Consider the following 11088-nt stretch of genomic DNA (forward strand, 5'->3'; position numbering starts at 1 on the left):
CTGAGATCGAAGAGTCTCTTTGGCCACCTAAACAAATCCGCTTGGTTTTCATGGAGGAAAGGGGTCGGGTGGGGAGAATGGATGCTTGGGAGGCTGTAGAACAGAATCGGCCCACTTCAAAGATCCAAAGACTGCTCTCAAATCTCCCTGCATTTTTTTCTCTTCAAGTTTATAATGTACTCAGTTTCTTCACCCAATTCTCTGCTCCTTTCCTCGGCACCTGGTGTACAGCTCCAGTGTGGGCCTGGACCGCAGCCCTGTCTTCCCGTGTGCTCGGCACCAGTGTCCAGCGCAGCCAGTCAGACTCCACAATTTCCATCCCCACTTCACGGGCTGCTTCTTACAGAGTCTGCGGTCAATGCTTCACTTTCATGGGAATCACCCCCAAGTCATACCGCTTATCCAGTATCTGTGTAATTGATTTTTAGAAAAAACCTCAATGAGGCCTACAACGTGCTGATTTGGGGAACCAATGTATTAAATTACACTAAGGATTTATTTTGGTTAACCTTAAACAGCTGTTCACTAATGAAATATGTTTAGAGGACGAAGACATGAATTTTATAAAGGGCCTTTTAGAAAATTTCTGTAAAATCCATAGGCAGCATTGATATATTTATTACTACATATGGAACTAAAAGAAAAACTGTCACCTCTTCATGTTTCTTTTTGCTTTCTCTAAAACACTTTTTTTTTTTTTTCCTGGTACATTATTGTGTGCTACCACTAGGCCACACCAAATCAATTTGATTTATGCTATGACTGAGAAGAAAATAGAAAGTAAAGCACAATGACTTTAGTATGTTCAATAATAGGTATGTAATGGGCAACTTTTGGAAATATATTGTTTCACGAAATTTCAGGAAATACAGAATTCCAGTTCTAGGTGCTTTTTGGTCTAAAGCACTTTTATCCAACATAGGATTAATGTGTCTTGAAAAGCAGAAGTGTTCACAGTTACACTGGAATGATCACATTTGGTCTTGTGATACCCAGAATGTCTCCAGCTACTTCTAGGGTTGGCATAAAACACTGATGATGAATGCCAATGATTTCAATTCACTTGAATTATGTATAGATGAATAAATATAGATAAACTAGATATATAGATGGCATGTAGAATTTATAGGAAGAGCAAGATCTGTTATGAAACTTTGTATCCAGCATAAGTTACCAAGTATCCAAACCGTTATAAATCACAGCGACATATTGTAATGCGGTTTTATAAATATTGCAGTTACTCACTACAAGAATAAGTGTGTGGGTCTTAAGGCCTGTCAGGAATGTGTTCTGAACTTTAGAAGTGCTTCACAATCTGTAAGAGATTACTCTCTTTGAATCTATAAGAAGCCACTGAGATAAGACAAGATATTTATTTCACAAAGCTTATGAATAGCTCTATAAGCAACCTGGAAAGAACCAAGCTGGCTTCCAAACCCACATACAAAATTGGAAGGATCCTATGTTAGCAGACTTTTACATTACACTGTTGTCAGAGGCATGTGAGCACGACGGTATTTGTGAGTTATGCCCATGCATTGAAATGAATACATAAAATAATAAATTAAAAAAATCCAGAATTTGAAAAAATGTATATACTACTTACAATCATATAAAATAGATGTACAGCCTTAATAATAGGAGAATGTATAGAGCTATCATGAAAAGTTTAAGGTGTAGTAGGTTCTTTCTGTATTTTTCAAAACTAAGTTACTGGCTCATCCTGGTTACAGCTGAAAAGAGTGGTAAATTTTATCTCTAAAGAGCAATTATGGGCATCTACAAATTGAAAAAAACAACTCGGCAAACCCACTCAGCACTCAGAAACCAACCACAGATACAAAGTATCTGATGAGTCACATTTGTACTTGAAACACTGCTAAACTGGGTTGAGAAACAGGGGACTCTGTGGTGTTCTGGCTTCGGGACACTGCCATCTCTCCCCACCTCACCCCAAGCTCAATCCACACAGAAGTTCTGCTGGCAGCAGGTTTTGCTGGGTTAGGACTGGCAGCTTCTCTACCATAGTTGTGAGCAGCTCACTTGATTTGGTGGTGGTGGTGTTGTCGGTGAAAGTGACAGTCTCAGAGACAGGTGAGTGAACATGCCAATGGCTTCAGTCAGGTCACGGTAGTGAGTGGGACAAAAGATACCTGACTGAGGCTGCCTGACTGCATAGCAAGGAGGGAAAGGGCTCAAGCCAGCCATGGTCCTGACCAACCCTGAGGCTGTGCACATACACAGAGGAGATACAAAAGGGCCCAGTGGAAAATGATGTCTAGGAAGACTTGAAAACGACTTGATCTTTGAATCTTTTTCTACCCACACACGGATCCACTGACAGAGGACAGAAGGCTTTTAGGGGCTTGAGGTGGTTGAGTACTAGCTCTCCTCAATCACTGGCTGACCATTAGGCTTTGCCAACACAGGAATGCCATAGGCATCCGGGCTCAAAAACAATAAAATCAATGGAGCCAAAAGTTGTTTGAAAAGAATTTTATTTTTTTTTTAATTTTTTTTGGCCATACCCATAGCATGGGTTCCTAGGCCAGTGTTTGAACCCAGGCCATAGCAGCAACCGATGCCACTGCCGTGACAACACAGGATCCTTAACCCCCTACACCACAAGAGAACTTCCTGAGAAAATTTTTTTTTTTTTTTTTTTTTTTTTTGTCTTTTTGTCGTTGTTGCTATTTCTTGGGCCGCTCCCGCGGCATATGGAGGTTCCCAGGCTAGGGGTTGAATCGGTGCTGTAGCCACCGGCCTACGCCAGAGCCACAGCAACGCAGGATCCGAGCTGCGTCTGCAACCTACACCACAGCTCACGGCAACGCCGGATCGTTAACCCACTGAGCAAGGGCAGGGACCGAACCTGCAACCTCATGGTTCCTAGTCGGATTCGTTAACCACTGCGCCACGACGGGAACTCCGAAAATTTTTTTTAAAAAGACAAATTTTTATCTAGCCTGACCAAGAAAAACAGAAAGAAGACACAAATTTCCAAAATCAGGAATGCAAGATGGGACATTAATACTAAACTTACAGAAATTAAGAGGATTATAAGAAACGCTAAGAACAAATTATGCCAACAAATTTAAAAAATTAGATGAATGAAAATTGGTACTTTGTATCTTTCAAAGAATTGGTTCATTTCATCAAATATTTAAGAAAGAAACAATCCCATTTATATGCAATGTCTTCCTGAAAAATAGAAAAGGAGGTTGACAGGAGCCCAGCATTACTCTGATATCAAAACCAGACAAAAAAGACAACAAGACAACTATAGATATTTATGAGATATCCCTCATAAACATAGATACAAAAGTCCTCAAAACTTTAGCAAATTGAATCCAGTAATGCACAAAAAGGAAAACATGTTATGACCAAGTAGGATTATTTCAGGAATGAAGGCTGGGCTGGTTCAATATTTGAAATATAGGGAGTTCCTATTGCAGTGCAGTGGAAACGAATCCAAATGGGAACCATAAGGTTGAGGGTTCGATCCCTGGCCTTGCTCAGTGGATTAAGGATCCGGTGTTGCCGTGAGCTGTGGTGTAGGTCGAAGACGCAGCTCAGATCCTGCATTGCTGTGGCTGTGATGTAGGCTGGCAGCTGCAGCTCTGATTCGACCCTTAGCCTGGGAAAATCCATATGCCATGGGTGTGGCCCTAAAAAGACAAAAAGACTATATATATATTTGAAATATAATTCATGTAACCAAGATATTAACAGACTAAAGAAGAAAAACCACATGATTATCTTAACAGACACAGAGGAATATTGAAAAAATTCAATATTCATATTTTTAAATTTAAGCAAAATAGAAATAGAGAGGAATTCCCTTAATCTGATAAACAATATCAATAAAACCACCACGGTAAACATGCTTAATGGTAAAAGACTGAATGCTTTTCCCTTAAGGTCAGGAATAAGACAACATTACCCTGGAAGTCCTAGCCACAATAAGGTGAAGGAAAGAAAAAGCTTTTGTATTGGAAAGGAAAAAAAAAAAACCTTTCTCCATTCACAAATTGCATGGCTATACTATCTACCTAGAAAAATCCCAAGGAATCGTCTAGAAAGCTCCTGGAATTAGCAAGTTTATCAATGATGCAAGATACATGGCTAACACACAAAAACTATCATATATCTATCAACTAGCAAAGGACAATTATAAATAGAAATTACAAAAATAACACCAATAGTGACAAAAAAAGAAATACCTAATTATAGATCTAGCTAAATATATGCCAGTCTGATATGTTGAAAGTGATGAAATACTTATGAAACAAATCAACAAAGTCTTAAATAAATGAAAAAATGCACTTTGTACAAGGGCTGGAAGGCAATAATAGGACATCGATTTTTCCCATATTGAAAATAGATTCAATGCAATTCCAGAAAAATATCAAAAGGATTTATATAAATATAAACAAGCTGATTCAACGTTTTTATGGAAAAGGAATTAGTAGCCAAACCAGTTTTGAAGGGAAAGAACATGATGGAAGATAGATTGAGAAAAAGAATGTTTATATGTGTATGACTGGGTACAGCAGAAATTGATACAACACTAAATCAACTGTACTTTAATTTTAAAAATTAATATACATAAAAAAAGAGAATGAGCAAAGTTGGAGGACTCCCAATCTGAAGATTTATTGTAAAATCATAGTCATCAGTGGAATGTGTGATGGACAAAAGGAAAAGCACATAGATAAATGCAATAGAATAGAGAGTACAGAATTAGAACCACACAAATATGGTCAACTTATTTTTGACAAACGCAATGGAGAAAGTATTGTCTTTTCGACAAATGGTGTTGAAATAAAAGGATATTCATTTATATAATAAGAACCTTGACCTAAACCTCACACTTTTACAAAAATTAAAGTGAATCAGAGACCTAAATATAATACGAAACCAGAAAACTTTTAGAAGAAAATCTTTATGACCTCAAGTTAGACAAAATTTTCTAGATATAATACCAAAAGCTTAATTGATAAAGGAAAAAAATTGATAAAATGAACATTAAAATTAAAATCTTTGGCTTCGAGCAAGTCACTGCTAAGAGAATAAAAAGACAAGCTAACTGGGTGACAATATTTGAAAATTACATATATGTTAAAGGACTTATATTTAGAATGTATAAAGAGCTCTCGAAACTCAATAAGGAGAAAACAAACACAATTACATAAGCTGATGAAAAATTTTAACAGTTTACCAAACAAGATAGCAAAAAAGTACATGGAAGGAAATTTACTATCACTGGTCAAAGGAAAAAGAAAATTAAAATCATAATATCTTAATGAGAATTAAAAGAATACCTTAATGAGATACTATTATGTATTTATTTAGAATGGCTAAAATACAAAGAAGCAGACACATAAACCCTGACAATACTGAGGGCCAGTAAGCATTCCAAGCAGCTGGAAATTTCATATACTGTTGGTAAGGAAGCAAACTGACATAGCCCTTCTGGAAAAGCTGTTTGGCAATGTCTCATAAAGTGAAATATAAATTTACTAGATGGCCCAGCAATTCTACTCTTAGATAGTTGTTCTAGAGAAATGAAAGTTATGTTCACAGAAAAACCTGCACATGATTATTTACAGCAGTATTATTCATAACGACACCAAACAAGCCAAATATCCTTTAATGGGTGAATGGATACACAAGCTGTGGTACATCCGTATATGGAAATATTTCCTCATCAATAAAAATAATGAAATATTGACACATGCAATAACATGGATGGATCTCAAATGCATGATGCTAAGTTAGAAAAGCCAGACTCAACAGGCTGCCCATAAGAAGTTTCCATGTACATGTCATTCTGGAAAAGCCTACACTATAGGGGTGGAAAACAGAGGAGAAGTCTTCTAGGCAAGGTGATCCATTACCATGCTTGCCTGGGATGATCCTAGTTTATGTCTATTATCCCAGCTTTCTGTCTAGTTTAGTAATTGTCCTGATTTTTAAAAAGTTTAAATGAAGTATTTATTATTATTATTATTAATTGCATTAAACAAAGCTGAATATTTGGTAAAACTTTCAATTGGGAGAAGACTTTCTTCCAAAGGTGTCTAACAGACTGGAATTCTCATTTGAACATGCTTGGAATTTTGACAGAATATTGGAAATAATCCAGCTTTCTTTTTCTGGCTCTTTATTGTTGTTCTTGTTCTTTCTAGGTGTAACGCAAAGAATACCTCCCTTTCAAGAACAGCATGCAGGGTGCTTGGTGATAACAGAGAACAGCCAGTACATCCTTTTGGTCTGAGCTGGCATTCGCTCCTACTGGCTGTGCTGGGCATGTGGTGTAGCCACTACCGTGCCAGGGCCCAGGCTGTTGCACATGAGATGCACGAGGCCAGTAGACCACTAGTCTTTCTGCTTCCTCCATGGGAAACAAAACTAATGTTAAGTCAGGTCTGTGTGGAAAATGTACAGGAAGTAGATGCTGAGCAGTTCTGCTGCAGAGCATAGTCCAAAGGTTCTTGTTAGAGCGTTGTTGGTACTTATTGGACAGTGTCACACATTTTGCTTTATTTTTATTGGTTAACATCTTTCTAAAATTTCGTAATAAATACCTTTAGCACCAAGAAGGCTGAAAGTCCTTATTTGAAAAAAAAAAAAAAAGTGCATAAACTGCATGTTTAAGGAAAAATGAACTGCTGGATTTCTATTTCTTAAGAAAATTGATGATGAAAGTGTTAAGTGACACAAAGTATTGATTAACACTCAAAGCACTATAGCACTGGAGTTCCCTGGTGGCCCAGCAGGTTGGGGATGTGGTGCTGTCACTGCTGTGGCTCAGGTCGCTGCTGTGGCACAGGTTTGATCCCTGGCCCCAGAACTTTCGCACATTCTGGGCATGGCCCAAAACAAAACAAAGCACTGCAGCATTAATACTGTCTGAAATAACTGAAGAACTATTAGCATCTGCTTCAGGCAATGGATGTTTGCCATCAGGCCAATTAGGAACAACTGTGGCACCCAGCAGGGCTGGCTAACTTACTAGCTCACTAACTAACTTCCTCCCTCCCTCCCCTCCTTGCCTCCTTTCTTTTCTTCTCTCATTATTTTATTATGTGAATTTTCAGAATTACAACAGACTAGCATAATGAGCCCTGTCCCTTGCCATCTAGCTTCATATCAAAAACTTGCCAGTTTTGTTTCATCTATCTCCCTCCAAATGTTTATTTTTGCTGAGGTTGTTTGTTTGTTTGTTTGCTTGTTTTAGGGCGGTGCCTGGCACACATGGAAGTTCCCAGGCTAGGGGTTGAATCAGAGCTGCAGCTGCCGGCTTACACTGCAGCTCATGGCAACACCAGATCCCTGGCCAGGATTGAACCTGTACCCTCATGGATACCAGCTGGGTTCATTACCACTGAGCCACAAAGGGAACTCCCTGCTGAGGTAGTTTAACATAAATCCCAGAATCATGTCACTTTACCTATAAATACTACACTATACCTGATGATTTCTTCCTGCTAGCAAAAGGAATACGTGTTCACTATACAGAATTTGGAAAAACACAAAGGGAAAATTAAAGTTGCCCATATTTCCACAATCTAAGTCTCTGATAATATTTGATGTTTTTCTGTCTAGACTTTTAAATTACGCATGTGTGTGCACATGGGTGCATGTCTGTGACCCAGTTATGCACATACATGGGTATATGTGTATATTCAGAGTCATTTATTTAATGTCGTATCTATCATATGTTAGTCAGTTAGAAGGCCTTCCATAGCAAGTAATAGAAAACGCAGTTCAAATTTGCTTAAAGAGTAAAGGGGACTTTGGGGCTTTTCTGAAGAGAAGTTCCGGGACAGGCAGCCTGGCTTGCCAGCTCTCAGATCAGCTCCACTATTAGTCTCTGGATGTCTCTTATGTTTCGATGGGCTCCTTTCTCAGGTTTACAGGCTCTTAGATCCATCTTCATAGGGAGAAAGAGCATCACTTCTCTTAGCTCTTGAACAAGAGTCCTGAGATCTGCTCTGATTGGCCCACTCCTGAGTTAGTCACTAAAACAGGAGACCTGGGATTACCCTGCTTGAGCAACCAGCATCCTTCAGAGCTAGAGCTGGGAGGAGAAACACAAACATCATGCTGGCCATCCAGCTGAGAGGAGGATGGATGTTGGAGAGGCGGCCTCCATGTGCCTTATTCTGTGTCTTCCTACTTTCTCTATCCGTCTGTCTGCCTGCCGATCATCTATCTATCTATCTGTCTATTTATCTATCTATCCTTCTCCTTCCCTTTAAGACTTTGAAATTTTATTCAAAGCCCCATTCACATTCAGGGTAGACATACCCCCTCCTTGAATGTCTCAAGAGAAACAACTCATCAAAACTTTCATGTGAAAGATAGACTACATGCAAGGTTTTCGGGATGAGGGATATGGGGAGGAGTTTACATTGTAGTGATACAAATCACTTAAAAGAGAATACTACAGAACACTCTAATACTGTGGTTCTCAACCACTGCATCGGGGTGATATCCCCCCCTTCCCCCTCCTCCACCGCCAGGAGCATCTGCCAATGACTGAAGACATTTTTGGTTCTCACAGTGCTACTGGCATCTAGACCCATGATAGTGCTAAACAGCCTTCAATGTGCAGGAAAGCTCTCTCCCTCCATAGTGAATCATTCAGCCCAGAATGTCAATAAGTGCTTTCACTGAGAAACCTACTTTAAGATACTAAGAGTCCTTGGGTTTGACAATTCCTGTTGGTTCCTTTCTACTGTTCCCTCTTTATTGCTCTCCCTCCTCTCAGATTCCTATTTATTTCTAATAGGGAAACTTTAGATATTCCCCTCCCCCTTTTTTTTTCTCATCTCATCATAGATTATGTTTTTGGGCTCATACTTCTACCCCAAAAGGTTTAATAAATTATCTTCCTTGGAAGTTCCCACTGTGGCATAGGTTGCAGCTGCGGCTCAGATTTTATACCTGGCCCAGGAATTTCCATATGCCATAGGTGCAGCCCCCCAAATTAAATTAAATTAAAAAATATCTTCTTCTGCAATTATAGTACACTCTCTAAGAGGAACTTAATTGCCATTTATTAAGATAATAAGAAATTACACACCCATGGGATTATACTTGGGATAACAGTGGATATTCTTTTGCTACATATTTTTTCAGTTAATAAAGTATCATGAACATTTTCCCATTGCTTACCTAGTATGATGCTGTTTGCCAAATTGTTCTGGTCCTCCTTCTTTCTAAGCCCAAAGTAAGATCCCACTCCTGACTCTCTTGGGATGGGTGGGGCCATATGTCTAGTTTTGCTCCATGAGTTGACAGTGGAAGTGACTCATAACCAGGCCAGAGTGTTTAATTGCTTGACACCATTCAGAGCTCTTTATTTCCTTATGGTAGGGGGACCAGCAATGTTTGAGATGGAACTCCCCCATCAGCCTGGATATCCAAGAGACCATGATGAAAAGAGGCCCTTGGCGTGAACTACATGTGACACAAAAAAGAAATCTACTTTTGCTATTTTAAACCAGTGGGCTTTGTGGTTGGTTGTTACTGCAGGATAACCCGGCCTATCCTGATTGATATATCTGATACCCACTCATCAGTTTTGCTCCGAGGCTTACTCCCCATCATCAGATGAGGGTGACCATGTTTAAGATCCTGGAAGTTTATCTCCATTGCTCTACACCAGTAATTGCCATCGTATTATTCTTCCCAGTGATCAGTTTAGGAGTAGGTATATGACTCTTTTCTGAGATATAACAGGAGAGCTCCTGGGAGCTCCTGAGAAAGGTTTCCCTGATCCTAGTTAAGAGGCATGAAGAGACAGTTCTTCAGGCCTCTGGACATTGCTGTAACTGGATATGGTGTCCAGAGACTTTGCAGCCACTCTGAAAAAGTGAGGGAAGAGTACCTGAGGCAAATCTGAGCCATTGCCGACGTCAGAGCAGAGGGATGGAAAGAACCTGGTCCTTGATGACATTATTGAGGCTTGGGATCAACTGGCCTGAAACTCTCCTTACCTCTGGACTTCTGACATGTGTGAAAATAAAATCTCTTATTTTAAAGTCAGTTTCAGTCGGTTTTCTGTTACTTGACACTGAAAACATCCAAGTAATATATTGTTAAGTTGACTTCTGTAATGTTATTTTAATTGCCTCTAGAGCATGTCTAGACTATAATATATTTAATTATCCACTGTGACTTAACAATTAGGCAATTTTCCACTTTCAGTCACTGTAACATAAAGAAGGTCCCTTTCTGCAAATTGTGCCAAATAAAATTGCAAGCATTTTTCTGTTTCCTAAGAACAGGAGGCCTGCCTTCTTTTGAGCCAAATCTTCTTTCATTCATCCACTCATTTTTATTTTGTGAGTTCCTATGATGACAGAGGCTCAGGATGGGACAGTAACTTAAAACTGACAAGATCCTGGTCTTCGGGTAGCTCCGGAGACATTGTGTTCCTTTGATTTGGAAAAACCAACCAAGAGATGTGACACTAATTCCCACCTATGGGTTCTTGCAGAAAATGTGACAGCAGATAGAGTGAGCAGAGCAATTTTAAGTGTTTCAATTGGTAATACAAAGTAAACATGTATTTAGCATAGAGTTATGGCTCCAGACTTTATAATACCTTAGGGAAATCCACAATTTTCTCTGCACGAATTCGTTTGTTTATTTTATTTTTTGTATTTTTAGGGCTGTTCCCAAGGCATATGGAGATTCCCAGGCTAGGGGTCTAATTGGAGCTATAGCCGCCAGCCTACGCCAGAGCCACAGCAATGCAGGATCCGAGCCGAATCTGCAACCTACACCACAGCCCATGGCAATGCCAGATCCTTAATCCACTGAGCGAGGCCAGGGATTGAACCTGTGTTCTCATGGATACTAGTCAGATTCGTTTCCGCTGAGCCACAATGGGAACTTCTATGCATGAATTTAAATTACCTATTCCTTTATTTATTTGTCTTAAAACTACTTTATTGAGGTTTAATTGACATACAAAAAGCTGCGGATATTTAATACATACAACTTGATGTGCATGGGAATAAGTACACACCTATGAAATCATTATCACAATCAGTGCTTGTGATGCAATGA

Source organism: Sus scrofa, chromosome 6 (genome assembly GCF_000003025.6).
Source record: "Sus scrofa isolate TJ Tabasco breed Duroc chromosome 6, Sscrofa11.1, whole genome shotgun sequence".
NCBI classification, from domain to species: domain Eukaryota; kingdom Metazoa; phylum Chordata; class Mammalia; order Artiodactyla; family Suidae; genus Sus; species Sus scrofa.